Here is a 16,285-nt window from a genome sequence, read left to right as displayed (position 1 = left end):
GTATTTTACCAGCATGTCTTCACCATGTGTGTCCCACAACTTTATATAGTACATGTAAAGATAAATGACTTGTAATGATTACAGCCTGTGTTTTGATACAGTGGCTCTCTGTATCGTCGTCCTTACAAGGGAGAAAATAATAGATTTTCATCAGCATCCTCGCTCCTCTCCTCCAGGGATCCGTGTCCTGACCAGTTCTGCTGTAGGTGGCTGAGGTTTGTGTGGAAGGAGCCTGAGCCTCCTCAGGTCATCAGGCCTCATTATCTGGAAAGCCCCCTTCCTGGACTGCAGGCGCATTCCCAGGGATGAGTTCAGGGAGCGTTCAGGGATGGAACTGTTGTCTACCGGGACATTCACCGACGTGCAGACGCTCTGTCTTTCACACTTCTTCAGTATGTGCACACTGGTGATTTCTCAGAGATGAAATAGAATAGAAAAGTTAGTATGTGCTTTGACTCACCAAAATGTAGAAAGAGACAGGTGGTGGTGACAAATAACAAGGAAGGAGGAAGTACGGAGGCAAAAAAAGTTTGATTTTGAACATAATGTTACCTACTAATTAAAGGTTATAGCTACAACTTTTTCATCAAAACAATACATTTTTCAAAAATAATACATCCACAGAACATCTAGAGGGGTGCAGAATAAAAGTATAATTTTTACTGATTATTTTAAAAAGTATATAAATAATTGTTTTATAAATGTTGACGGGTCCAAAATATATAAATATTTACATCTGGTTATGATGGAAACGTCGACATAAAATGATCTCATTGCCAACAGCATTAGTACATTGTCACGTGAGGCGGAGCTCAAGGGCCAGATCGTGATAGCTCTGTGGAGAAATGGCATTGTGCTAATGCTAATGCTAACTAACGGTCAGTCGGTACTGTAACGTTTCCGGTGCAGGCATGATGCTGCGGGTTTGTTGGATTCGTCTACAGTTGAGTTAGTGTGAAATGATTCACATGTGTTTCCAGTCCGCGGTCAACATCGGCGCTGCTGCCCGTCAAATACGGTTAGCGTTAGCTTAGCTTTAGCTACAAGCCACTCCCTACCTGGCAACCAGTACAACTGAAGGTCGGAGCGAGAGCAGGCGAGTGTGAGTGCGACACCTACTAGCCGGGAGGAATTAAACTTGTACCTTTAATGCCAAAACCAATCAGGCCTAATGCGTCATTCTGTTTGTTTGGTTTGGCAACAGGACCTATTTCTAAACCTGCAGCTTTAAAAAAAAAAAAAAACTTTTTTTTTTCTGTTTACAGTACACAAGTATAATGGGAGGTCTTTTCTCGTCACATTTCCACATTCATGGTCTGAGATAAACCAATAACACGCGATTCTTCCTGTCCTCGTACACGCCGAGAACATCATGCATCATCAATAGCCATCCATGTCTCATCCTCTAGGCTTGCGTGGGCACAGCTGCTGAATGACCACTGGTGGTTTGTTAGTCTCTCATATGTTAAAACATATGAGTCAGAAAATGAGTCTTTTTCAAAGGTTTGCAGTATCAGCAATGGACCACAGAGATGTCATCACCCTCCTCTGAGTTTTGTCTAATCCTGTACCATTTACACTTAAATAAAGTACTTTACCCCCATATAGACGTATAGTAACAATGGCTAGGACTGTTAAAAATAATCTTAGATAGTGTTTATCAGTAGTTACACTTTCTCAACAATGTAGAGATTTCTCCAAGAGGATCCATGATCGCTATTGACTATTTCCTGTAGCAGCGTCCATATGAACAACTCCCTCTATTCTTATTGACCAACAGCATGTGGATTTTATCTCTAGACTTGTGTATATGCAGCACCGTGTAGTGTGGCCCTATAGATAAAATAAAGCATTACAGGCTTTTTTTTTTAAAGCCATACTTGGTGGAAATGCTTTATGAAAGCAGTTTAGAAATAAACAACTCGCCTGCTTGCGTCTGATAAGGGCTGAGAGAGAGAATTAGCTTTATCGTTACACTATGGCTTCATGCCACCATGCCCATGTTCATGAACTTGTAAAGGAGTGGTATCTGGGTGTAATTGTTCCCAGATAGCAGTGTGTGGGAAGGCAGCGTTGGTTGGGGGGGCGCTGTGAGTCCCCCCCTCCTCCTTCCTCACACTGTGCAAACACTACAGTGACGGGAAACTTAGCACACAGATGTTCAACAGAGAATGAACTGAACCTTTCTGAATGAAGATATACAGAGATTTTAGTTTTTTTCCTCAAAAGCGAGAGCTCCAGAGATGGTTTAGGAGATTTCTCTCAGAATTCTGATTTTATTCTCAGAATTCTGACTTTTCTTTCTAGGATATTTTTGTTTTTGTTATCAGATACGCAAGCAGGCATTCTGAAGTCAGAATTCTGAGTTTTTTTCTCAGAATTCTGAGTCAGAATTCTGAGGAAAAAACTGAGTCAGAATTCTGAGGAAAAAACCTCAGAATTCTGACTTCAGAATGCCTGAAAAATGAATTCCGAGTCTCAGAATTCTGAGAAAAAAGTCAGAACTCACTTCTTCTTTTTTCCACAGCAGCCCTAATCCTCTTCCATAAATATATTTTATAGTGAAGGAAGTCAGGTAGAGTAAACTATGACACATGCACCAAGAAATATGCTGATGATGACAAATGTCAACTGCTGATGCATTCACAACCAGTACAAGGTGTCACACATGTTACAGCCTGTTGAACTCTTCTCTCTTCTGAAATGATACAGTGGAACACAGTTCAGTCTCATCAATCTGGTTCCAGGCTAAATCCTCTAAAGTCTCTGTGATATGATTGTCACCTCATTCACATCCTGCAAATGTCCCTGGTTTTATAGCTGCAGGAGTGTGGCCGGTCTCTGCAGATCGTCATAACAGACAGTGGGTGTCTGGGTTTCGATGAGGTCATCCCTAAACAGACTTGTGATCAGGGAAAGAGGCTATGCCCTTATTTTTAAGGTCATGAAATCTGGCAAATCACATACACGTCTTCCAGGCTTATGTTAGTGAGTGTGTTGAATTGAAAGGAAGTTTGCAGGTTACCTTCACTAGAGTTCTCAACAGACCTGAAAATTAAAGGTAGAGGAGATCTTGGAAAAACAGTTCAAGCAGGCAACATATTGAAAATACACAATTGAAAAGTCCAAGCCGCTTTCTTCAGACTTCAGAATTTGTTTGTCGCGTTCAAAATGACTGGGTGGTGTTTTTATAGGACTGTCCGATCCACAGGTGACTGACTTTTTCCATTTTTGTGAGAAAGCATTTAAAGGTCCAGTGTGCAAAATGAGGGGAAAACAGTGACATCTAGCATTCCGATTATATTATTTATCTATTAAATAATTCCATTGCTTATTTATGAACGTGAAACTCTTGAAACGTGTCTCTTGCTGGCTGGATTTTCCATTCTGTACAAACATGGCGGCGCAAGTTGGCGACACTCTCTAAGCAAGACTCTTGCTATATACAAGGAGAATTATATGAAAACCAAACAGATTTTATTTTATAGTGATTATACACTTATACCAATTCATTGGTAGTATATACAGATTTTGCCAATAAACCTTGACAAATATTACACATTGGACCTTTATGTAATGGGCGTGAAGAGGATTTTAAGTAATATAGTAAAAATTGCTCCAAAAAAGATCCTGCCCCTTCCTTTAAAACCTGACCCGGCCCAACCGGCAGGTTTTGAAGCCTAGAGCCGATCTGAACCGAGACATTTGTTTATATTTTCAGCCCAAACCAGCACATCCTAGTTGGGTTCAGCTGGCACAGCCCATACTCTAACCTTCACCCAAACGTACCTATATGAATAAAGCATAACTTAAAACGGAATTGGTTTAGGTGTCATGTCAAAAAAAAAATCACATTCTTGTTCGTTGGCATTAACATGACATTAAATCTAAGCCTCATGCTTGTGAACTTTTGAATATTTCCCATGTGAGTAGACAAATTCAGTGTTTCAGAGGCACACGGCACTCTCAAAGGAAAACGTTCAATATGTAATTGAAAACTCACATGCTGAACACAGATGGAGGAGAGACACATTCTTCATCTGAGCTGTCATGATTGTAGTCAGTTTCTTCTTATCAGTCAATTCAGCGCAACAACACAGACGTACAGGAAAACCATTTGTATGTAAATGAAGTCACACGTGTTACAACAACCAGACATAACATTGAAACCTGTAACTGGTTTTAGATTTTAAAAAAAACAAAACATTAGCTCATGAATACTCCTCACAGTCACTTCTCATTCACCTGGTCCTCTTCCTGCAACTGATGCAGACTCAAACGAAACAGGACATGTGGGAAATAAACACTGCAATACATTTAACTGGATCAGAGTTGGAGTTAGCATATTAACACAAAGTTGTAAAATGTCAATCTCCTCCCATTCATGAATTCCAGGAAGAGCAAACTCATCATCCTTGATTGATCGTAAACAACATTGATTGGTTCTGGTTTCCTAGTTGCTCCCTACTGCTAATGGTAGCTGGCAAAAACATTAGCGATGAGCTACGGCTAACTGCTATGGCCAAGACTATATGGCTATCACAATGTCCAAAAAAGTGGTGACCCATTTCCATGGACAGTTCCTTGTGGTGAACCGTCTCCAGCTTTCACCCCCCCTAGACATATATCTTTTCCCTTTAACTGTGAACTTAAAAACAGACCAAGAAGACAGGAAGTGGATCAGACAGGCAGACGTCTCCAGACGTTAACCTAATTGCAAGTTATCCACACCGTGGAGGGGAAAGTGCAGATCTGTGAGCTCAACTGTTTCTCTGATGCATGCCGTGTGTGTGTGTGTGTGCATGTGGGCAGGTGTGTTAGTGAGTTACCAACCATAGTTTATTAGAATACAATGGCCAACATTATGAAAAGACATAAAACTACGGCTGTCCTCCTTTATGCACTGCAAAAACTCAAAATCCTTCCAAGAATATTTGTCTTATTTCTTGTCAAAATGTCTCATTTCTAGTCAAAACAATCCCTTTCCATTTAAAATAAGACTCATCACCTAAAAATGTACTTGTTTTTAGATCATTTTCACTTGTTTCAAACACATTTTCACTTTAAATGAGTAGAAGAATCTGCCAGTGAAAGCAAGTTTTTTGTGCTTGTAATATGGAAGAAAAACGTGCTCCACTATCAGATTTTTCTACTTATTTCAAGTGAAAATCTGCTTGAAAGAAGTAAAACGTGTCTAAAAACAAGCTACTTTATATGTGGTGAGTCTTATTTTTAGTATAATTAGATTTGTTTTGACTAGAAATTACATTTTGACTAAAAATAACACAAATATTCTTGGTAAGATATTTGATTTTTTGCAGTGTGCATTTCATAGATTAACAAAAAGAAAAGAGAAAAAAGAAATATGTATATATTTGCATGGCCAGAGACTTGGCCACCTTGGTCCGGAACAAGAAATCCAGTAGAGCCTAGAAACCCTGATATCTGTGTTTAAAAACAGAGTAAAAAAAGAAAGTCTGTACCAATAAATTGTTACTTACTAATCTAGAAGACACAATGCCAACTCAAAGTCAGTTTTGAACCCTCTAAAGTTTCTTAAAAACTCTGATTGCCCATTCAAGGTTCAATCTGGTTTTTGCCTCTTCTTCTTTCACTCCCTCTTCGCCTTTCACAACAGGGCCCTTTTTCATTAACTGGGTAAAGTTTTCACAGTGCTACCATTTACCATTGACTCTACCAACAGCTACTAGAGAAGACCAGGGAAAACAAAGGCTCTGTCCTCCTCCTGTTTGGTTGCAGTGGTACTTATTTCTTGTTATAAAACAATCATCTTCCTATAAATTAATTGTTTTGGTGGCAAACCTTCATCTTGACATGACAGGTGAATTGTCAGTTATAGAGTCCAACTTGCAATTACAGTGTAAACTTATTTAATTAGAAAAAGACTGAAATAGTCTTTGGAAATAATATTTTTAGCGCTCAAGTATAGAAATGTATTTTTTTCTGTTGATATCTCCTTCCTTTTCATTTAAAGTAGATTATTAATGCTACTCACAGAACAGGAGTACATTTTCAATCCATCATTTAGACCAACATTGCTGCAATGAACACAAACACAAATTCTATGTTCAATGTTCATTTCATATGATTTAACCATATTCAGCTTTGAGGATGCTTGTTAGGCCTGTATTTTTAGGCCTACACACATAAGGGTTAGGGACATCATGCTAATATTGAGATTCTTTACTGGGTGGACAAATGCTAAAACACCCCAAAAAAGAACGAGAGCGAGAGAAAAAAAGGGGGGGCCTCACACACAACAAACATAATGCCAAAGAACCCCCCACGCCCACTTTAGCGAGTTACATCACAAACTAAACAAAAAGCGGGTTTGTGTGGCTTCCTGCTGCCAATCACAGTTTCCTTGGAGATTACCGGCGCCTGAAATGATGATGTATACACAACACATGGAGAATGAATAGCGCATTCAGCAAGATTCACATTCTGATGGGTGAGGGGCGTCATAAACTGCCCTTAAGGTCATTGATCCTGACACCTCTTGACCTTTGACCTTTCCACAGTGCTGGAGGGAAACATCTTAGCCATCTTCTCAATATCCCCACATCTGTTTTTACTTGTATTATACTTGCAAACACACTCATGTTGTTTTGTTTTTATACTTTTTGTTTTACATAATGGCATGGCCTGTTGCTGCCGTCACACACCCCCTCATTTTAACACAATATACCAGGTTAAGAAATCCATTTTACTTCTACCATTTTAATAATCTTGATATGTAGCACTTACATAATTTAACACTGCACATGTCAGGCTCCCTCATATTTAATTGTGCTTCTTCTAATCCACTGTTGGCCCAAATGACTTCGACTGCAAAGTGGTGCTGGCCATCTAACTACCGAAATGGTGGCAACACCTTATCACATAATCTCATGTAATGTGAGACATAGATATAATATAAAGGAAACTGAGAAATAGTTAGAGAGAGAAAAAAGTCAGTGCAGAGACTACAAATGAAATTCTGCAGAATCACCTCCAGGAGCAGCAAGCAGACTCTGAGGTAACCCAAGCTGAACAACTTAAATGGTTACATGACTTTTCAAGCCATGTTAAACCAGCAAAAATGGCTAAAGGCACTTGTGTAATGCTGTTTATTAGCATGCCAACAATGGGACGTGCAGATTATTAAAGGAGTCAGGGGAGTATATGACAGTCAGAAACATAGCTGTTCACTGTTTCACAGCTGTTCCAATTGAAAAGGCTGTTTGAGCCAATGCAGACCCACGATGCCCTAATCACTTTACAATCCACTTCTGTCCCCGAGGGCTTGACCACACCTAGAGACTCTAAAACCACAATCCCTAAATTGTTTCAGTCTTTTTTCTTTTTTTTCTTGCAATCCAACCTACATTCCATTGCAGAGTAAGTTAATTGTTTTAGAGTCTCAAGGTGGGGTCCTGGCAGAGATAATGCCTACACCTTTATAGTTCTGCCTGTGGACTTAACAGCTGCAGTGGGCAATGATGCAAAAACCTGGGTGGGTGTGAGTAGGAGGAATTGTCTGCTTTTGGAAGCTAAATTGAATTTTTGTTTTTAGGTTTTCTGTTGGGCCGTCTTGGCTGATACACCTTGATGGTGTTGTATGGAGACAATGCAGAGAATCCCCTTCTCAAAAGGAGGATCAGAAGGTTTGCTCCGGTTATCAAGGTCCATTTAACACACCTTTCAGCTTCCATGAGAGAGGATAAACCAGGGTGTTGGAAAGGTACCGCAGGTTACTACAGGGGTCACCATCGCTGCAGGCCATCTGGTCCTTATGTAACTGAAAAGAGATGTGTCCATATACTTGGCAGACAGTCAAACATGCTTGTTTGTGGCTTTAATCTTGCTAGGCTAACAAGTATTTTCCAGAGTGAGTCAGCCCTGAAACTGTTCCATTAGCCAAGTTCATCCTTCAGGAGTTTCACATTTTCAAAGTTGTGATGACTGAAAGTGCATTTATTGTGTCTTCCAGTCTCTTTACTGCAAGGGGAATCTGTTTAGCATTAACTCTTCTGAAAAAACAGTATCAGAAGGAAATGATTTTAGGTGTTGAAAGCACATTATAGGCAGTAAGGTATTTTGTGCTACATTTAAATAAGAGAGGACCCTAATAGTATTAATAATATTTCAGAGAAACCTCTCCAAAAGGACCAGAATGTGTCCTGTAGGCCTACTCAAAAAGGATCATTTGATTAAAGGGCTCTCATCTGTTAAAATTTGACTGTTAGATCAAAGAATTTATTAAATTAGCTTGTGGGCATAAAGAAATGTATAAAAAACAAAGCCATGATACTAATACAGATATTTTCTGTATGCAGAAGTCATAGTACAATTGTGTTACTGTGACAACAACAACAATGCAACTGACTTGAATGCACACAGAACCTTTACACACAGGCTGTGTCTCAATTTGAATAATATATATAAAGTATGGCATAATGTGTGCTGTAGAAGAGGACGTTGGCAACTGTTGTGATCGTTAGTTCTTGTGCACAATGACAGTATTCGATTTGAGACATCACTAACTGTGTAAATGCACGCACTACAAAAGTAAGTACGTACATAGTGTATATAGTATTCTACATGACATTGTACTCATGGAAGTATTCAAATTGAGACACAGCTACAGTCTATTAATATTCTGTGACTGCAATGATGTCATTAAAGCTCTAAATGAATTAATTAAAAAATATGTTGATGATAAGGCCAAACTTGATGGTCTAATCATCAAGTTTGATGATTACGACATCAAACTTGGAGATGATGTGCATCGACGTCTCATGAAATGTGAACCCTACCGGCCACTTGATGACTCACTCTACTATAAAAGCTCACAGATGTGATTTTAGAAAGGCTACATCCCAACAATCCCACTGTCTGTCTGGCTGACTTGAAACATCCTGCTCAAATCATTTTTTAACAAGAGAGACCATTTTAGAGTTTTTGCTGATGTGCATCATTTCAAAAAGAGAAAAAAAAAGCAACATAACTTCACAAATTTGACATTAGCAACACTACATTTGTTACACGGCCCTCGGGGGAGGGGGGCAAACGTCTATGTGTGTGCAGGGCTGTCTCTTAGCTCAGGTATTTTGTTTGTTTCCGCTCCATAATGAAGAAGTAATGAGCAGTCGGACAAGCTGTTGATTACCTTTTCCCCACCAGTTTGCTCAGAGCTTGCAGATGGCTTAGGATTGCCTCTGCTTGAATATGTGTGTGGGCATCTGCTTGTGTGTGTATGTGTGTAGGAACGCTTCCTGTTTGTGTCCTGTGTGAGTGAGTGAATTAAAAAAAAAAGTATTGATAGGAGTTTCCGTATGAACAAAGCAGTTAGTAGCAGCTTCTTTACCCCGGGGGTGAATTAGAATTTCCTTTGTAGTGAGGCACTAATAAGGACATTGGACAGTGATGGATGGAGCACTCCTCGGGGACTGATATGTCAATTGCTCTTTCCATAATAGTTTCCTCTGAAGTGAATCAGTCTAAGTTTCGTGAAGGGACCTGTGTGCGAAAGTGTGCATGCATAAAATCTAAGTGTGGAGAAGTCTGATATCAGGCAGATATTAGACTTAATATATGATACCTGTCATCTGTCTCTGTCACTCACTTGGCACTGAGTGTTTCCAAACCATTACACCTGGATAAAGTGTTTTAATGCATTATAGGTGAACCATCAAAATCTGGGTAATAATTTATATACAATCCAGCAACTGAACTAGAAGTTGGGGAACTCACTTGTGATAGATTTCAAAGATCCAGCACAGGTTGTGGATTTTCGGCTTACAGCTCCAGATACTACATTCCCCATACCGTAACCATAACTCACCAAACATACATGTCAGCCTGTCCCTTGCAGCTTATTATGACTTATAGTAATGCTTTGTTGCTAGGCGACAAGCAGTGTATAGTAATTATGATGGGAGCAGAGGGGGGAAGCATAAAACCACTTTTCCTACTCCTAACCAATCAATGCCTATTATTGTAGTAACCATAGAGACAAAGATATACATTGCTCTCTGTATAGTGTCAGGCTTTTCTTCTAAGGTCTCGTATCGATGTTCAATGTTTATTGAGAACGTATTGAAAAGACCTTATTATATTACACTTATTGAACCTGAAACTAACCTAATAAACGAAGCCTGTATGGGTTATTGCAAAACAACATTAATCATTAAAGAAATTTTAAAAAATCAGTTACTTTTATTTCTTATGGCTCTATCTGCAGCTTTTCATTTACAATTAGGGATGCACATGATTAAAGGGATAGTTCAACATTGTTTCCGAGGTAAATTCATGCAAAACCACTGATGCGTGTCTCCGTCGGGGGGGGGGGGGGGGGGGGGGGGGGGGGGGCAGTTTTTCAGCAAGCAGTCTCTGCATTTACCTCAAAAACAACTCTGTCTCGTAACATTCCGTTATTATCTCATAGTGTGGTGAATGTGCAGGTCACAACTTGTCCACCAGAGCGTTTTGGAGTTGTTGGATTGTGTATTTAATGAGGAAAACCAATAAAATCCCATTAGCCTCCTGAGCAGCTCTGAGCAGCTTGCGACTCTGCTCCGCCGTTCTAAAAATATAATATAAATTTTTCATTTTTTTTTAAAATTCTATTTATTAGCTCCTTATGTCGTCAACTAATGGGGGCTTGCCGACTTAACTTCCCTTCACTGTCCACCTGTACACATTTCCTCATCAGCTCTATAATGTACTGTACTCCACACCTGCATTCACTTGTTGCCAGATTGTCCGTTGTGTTGCCATCACTTCTTCCCAGCCATCTGTTGCCTGCCTGTCTGCTTGGACATTGCTGGTTATGGCCACATGCTTGTCCTCTGAACTGCTGGCCTTCTCTCTTATTCTCTTTTAGACAGGTTTGTCTTTCTCCCTCTCTCTCTTTTTAATTGCTCTGCTTTTGAGTATAAATAAAGTTGACCTTCCTGGTCAATGAGTCATGCTTCTGGCTCCAAGTCTGAGTTGGGAGCCATGAGGAGACCAGTACACTGACAGCAGTGGTTTAGCTCCATACCCCCCATCTGGAAGTGTTTTCATCTGTAGTGCCAGGGACTTGTATTGGAGGTGACAGTTTGTTTTTCACAAGAACAACAGATCACCAGCAACACCTTTCACAATGCACACACACCTACCATCACAGAGTTTTAACCTTTTTTTTTTTTCTTCCAGAGACCTTGGTAATGGCAGACTGATGTGCTTTTATGGGACTTGAAAAAACAGAAAGCAGAGTATGTGTTGCATCAAGATATGAATCAGTAATAAAGATTATGGCTTTGATTTGTGCAAGTGAAGAGGAGCTGAGAAATCACGAAGCAAATTAACATCAAAGTCGTCCTCGGCTGCTCCCTCCAACTTCTGCAGGCTTACAAACAGCGTCAGTCTTTCATCTAGTTCACAGAAAGCTCCTCTACCTGTGTGTGTGTGTGTGTTCATATTGATGCGAGAACACATTTGATATATTAAAAAGAGTAATAATAGGCTGCGCAAAATGATGATCCTTGGTCTGGGTCTGCGTCTCACAGAATTATACAGGTGCATCATGCATGCAGTTTGATGGACTCTTCTGCATTATGTAAAAAAAAAAGAACAAAAAAAGCATGTTTTAATGTTGGGTTTTTAGCTTTTTAAGATACATGATAATGTATTATCTTCAACTCAACATCTACTTGTATTGCATTCACTTACTCTGTTATCAAACACCTGTAGTGTATTATCCACCTGAACTTTTTGCTTTAACATCATGCATTATGCTCTTCTGTTCTTCTTACACATCAATATACCACACACCTGTTTAAAAGACTGGATGGATGCCAGTGTTGGTGTTACATTTGAACAATCAGCCTGTTTTGTGTGCTTTTAAAAGTGCTATGTCTAAGACTTTACTGCATAGCTAACATAGCTAGCATAGACCACTGTTTTCTTACCAGCAAAAGAAAAAAAAGGAGAAAACATTTCAATGTCAAACATTGTTCCTTTTCTTGCCAAGAATGTTTGTCTCTGTTATACCATCACTGCATCAGTGGATACACTGATCACTGGTGGAATCACATGGAAAAAACAAACAAACTTGTAGGCTACATGAGAGAGTTGCCAGGAGAAAGTCTTCTGTTTGTTTGGCTTTAATTTTGACCTTTAACTTTGATTTCTGTCAACTTTGACCTGCATTTGAACTCTGACCAGGTTGAGGAGGCTTTCAGCTGCACACTGAGTTATTCATAGTAATTCCAACCTGTCTTGACCACTGGACAATGGCATGGCATTTGCACTTTTGCACTAGTGCAGTGGTTCTCAAAGTGAGGTCCGGGGACCCCCAGGGATCCTTGAAAGGATTCAAGGGGGTCCCAAACTTCTACTTGAAATTTTACCACTTTTTTCCAGAAATATAACTTTTCTTTCCCAGAGATTTATATAAATGTTTCCAAATATTCATGCCATTTGAACATACATTGACTAAAAGATTTATGTTATTCAGTGTCCGCACAAATATTTGTGTATTTCTGGTGTTTGTTTTTTGTCCAATGGGGGGGTCCATGGTCTAATTTGTGTCAGTTTAGGGGTCCTTGATGTAAAAAAAAGTTTGAGAACCACTGCACTAGTGTACCATTTGCACTAAAATAACACAATTACCTATAAGTGCAGTATAAAGCAGCTCCTACAACTGGAGCTAAGAGATAAATGTATCCCACTGGACATCTCTGCACTGTGGATTCCATTACGTTTAAAGGTAGAAGGGTGGGTTAGAAATAAGATGAATTACAAGTGTACTGAGTATACTGAAATAAGGTTAAAAAATACTGTTATATATATCTGTAGTCCTTGTAAATGCAGGCAGCATTAGGTGTCCACATTCATGCACGCCAGTGTTTCTATTATCATAGCATAAGCTGTGAGTTTTACCACATTTATTTCTGTGTGGACCCATTGTGTTAATCACATGCAGGCAGAGTGCTTGAGGGCACATACAGTAATTCAGGTCATAAATTGTGGTGCTGCACAAACAGACCATCTCAGAAATGAGCAGATGAAAAAAAATAACCCCTTAATCATATTATCATAAACACCCCTCTCATTCAAAGGACCACACAGCCAGCAACTAAACAAGATGGAAACACTATACTCCTGTTTACAATTTTGATTGGTTTCAAAATAAAGGTCTGATATACACTGACACTGTACAATCTGCAATGTTTCCTCTGGTATTCACCAGTAAAGTGATAAATAGTATTTATTTTACCCAAGAAGAAGGTATAGATGTTCAGCCCGAAGAGGCAGGCAATCTACAAGCTCCAAACAGAAAGGCAAAACTTGTTAATGAATGTTAATCAAAGATCTGAAACATTTGTCTTTTTCTTTTTTCTTTTCCAGCTTTTCAGACTTATAAATATGTTAAAAAGTTGGATAAATGTTGAGCGTGGAAGTGCCACAAGTTTTTTATTAAGTCTCATTTCGTCAAAAGTTGAGGGGAAGTTCCCTTTATGGCAACTGGCCTGGCTCTGGCCACAGTGCCCAGTGCAATTTGTTGACTTTTAGTAGGAGGTAGGAGGTATATCTAACCGTATGGTAATATGAGATGTGGTGGAATTAAACGTTTATCATTCAGAGACGTCTTGAGAGACACTGTGTGTTAACGCTAGTGTCCGGGTCGTACTCTGGGTCCAAGACGTACGGTTGTATGAATGAAGTCAACACTTGTAATTATGCTAAAATAGTAAACAAGCTCATTTCTTGTCCACCAGGCAGGTGGACAACTTCTGTGAATGTGAGAGGAGGCGCGTCACTATGCAGCAGGGGTAGCAACCCCTCGATACGTTGACCAATCTCAGCAGAGTGGGTGCAGGAAAGAATGGAGTAAACACACAGCTTCAATAGTTATGGAGTTTTTTTTTTTTTTTTTTACTTTCAGAAGTGCCCCACTGTGGTCCAATATTAAAAGCCCCTAAAATGAGCATAATTGGTCCTCTTTAACCTTCCTCTATGTGTTTGGGTCACCAGTGACCCGTTTTCAGGTTTTAAATGCATAAAAGTAACACATATCTTTTTATTGTATCAAGGCTTTTTGACTTTTTTTCAGGAACCTCTATTTAAACAAAATAAAACAAAACAAAGGGAAAAAATCACAAAATTCTAAAATTCTCTAGTTGAAATTATGACATTTGTGATGTTAGGGACGGTTATGACCTGATTATAACAATACGAACAATAATTAGAGTTAAAACTGAAATGAAAATCACAAGTGCAACACCAACCTTTTCATGGATAAGGAAGCCTAACAACGTAACCAAGAGATGAGAAACAAATGGGATGATAAATAATTGCTTTTAGTGTGTTTTACAGCTGATTTAAGACCCGGGTCAAAACCGACCCTAACAAACTACTGACAAAAAAGGCCCAGGGACCAACACCAAAAATATTGAAACCAATATTTTCATGAATAAGGAAGCCTAACAATGTATCCAAGAGAAGAAAAACAAATTGGATGAAAACATGGGTCAAAACTGACCCTAACACCATATACGGTAGCAGAAAGCTATAGCACAAGACGAAGGTTAAGTATCATGTTAGATTTATAAACAGTTAACATGAAACAAACACAACAAAAGGGTTATACCTCTGGAATCCTAAAAAACACCTTCACAGTCATTTTCAATTGGCTTCAGAGTCCTTCCTAAAATACCTGTCGACTACCTGTCAGGTTTTAAATGGATTAGCCTCGCCCTATATTTCTGAATGCATAAGCTCATATAAGGGCCCACTGCAGGGTCATCACCTCTCTGAGCTCCCAAGCTGCCTGAGTGGTCACTGCTGGAGCTTCTGACCTGAGGACAGTTCATCCCCCACACATCAATGAATCTGTTTAGTATACGTCCTCCTACACCTAAATCAATTTGTTGCTGATTTTCTTCTGCTACAAACTATAGCTAGACTCTGTCCCGACATGAAATAATACTTATATCGGTTTATACTCACATGCCCTACATGTGTCAATAGAGAATGTCTCATGTGGCCAATGGAAGTGTAGCGTCTCAGACTTTCATGCTGGATAGCAGAGTTTTGAGTCTCTGAATCGAAAATTTGCATTTTTATTAACCATGATCATAATCTTTCAGCGAGCTAAACTGGACCAATTTTTCATAATCATCCAATATGAATCTAGCAAGGTAGCTATAGCTTGCTATTTAGGAACATGACAGCCCCATTAATCCTTTGTGGAAAGCTGAGCTGTTTCTTTAAGTGGCACAAATACGCGTCAATAACCTGTCTGCCATCAGAGAGATTGTCGATAAATTAGTATAAGTAATTTTACAGTGTATTTTCCTAAGGTTAGCCTTCAAGTAATCCCACCGCTGCTGTGTATTTCTATAAAATCTGATTTTTAATGTTTAAACATGCGTTCATTGCAGATGCTTCAGTGAGCAGGAGAGCAGAAAAGGGCAGAGCAGCCTCGGGCGGCAGCTCAGGTCGAGTCTCGCGGTGAGCGTCACTCGTTGACCTGTTATTTGTGGTTTCGCCTTTAACAACAGCATAGTGTTCCGCAGTGTCTTCCAGCGAGCCGAGCCAGGAATACTCCCGGGTGTCAACAAAACAAAGCTTTGATCCACGGCCAAAATTTACAGTGTTTTGGATTTTATTTCTGATGAAAAGATTGAAGCAGCAAAGGGCCGACAACCCCGACGCATGAGCTCCATTTTTACACAGTGAAAAGAAAAGTTTTAGGCCGAATTCCTTCATTCCCCCCTTTTGGGTGGAGAAACTTCAGCAGCGAGCGTTAGAAGCTCACAACTGCTGTTCAAACTTTAATTAATTTTAATGAGTAATGAAAAGACTGCATTAATGGAAATGCTATTTTAAAGCAGACCAATTCAGAATAGGAGCTGCCCAGTGAGACGAGTCCTCTGCTGTTGGACAGTGAGCAGATCCGTAAGTGCATTAGAGGTCATTCAGGGCTGTACTGTAGGCCTACCTCGATGTTCAGTCAGGGGAAAACAAGCTCAACGGCTTGTGTGCAAAAAGAAAAGAGAAAGGAGTTGTGGGTGACACGTAGAACTGCCAAACACTGCTCCATTGTTTCAAACACTTTCTTCCTCCTACTCCTATCATTGTGAAGTGTTGTCACAGCACTTGTATTATAATTTTTTTGTCCAAAATGTTTCACTCAACAGCGGCACAACTGTAAATTCAGGGAAGAAAGTAACATCAGCAGGTCTGACTATATCTATATGTTTTTTTTTTTTTTCCAGAATGCAATATGTTT

The sequence above is a fragment of the Trachurus trachurus genome, assembly GCF_905171665.1.
Source record: "Trachurus trachurus genome assembly, chromosome: 10".
NCBI lineage: Eukaryota > Metazoa > Chordata > Actinopteri > Carangiformes > Carangidae > Trachurus > Trachurus trachurus.
Note: the sequence above shows the minus strand (reverse complement) of the source record.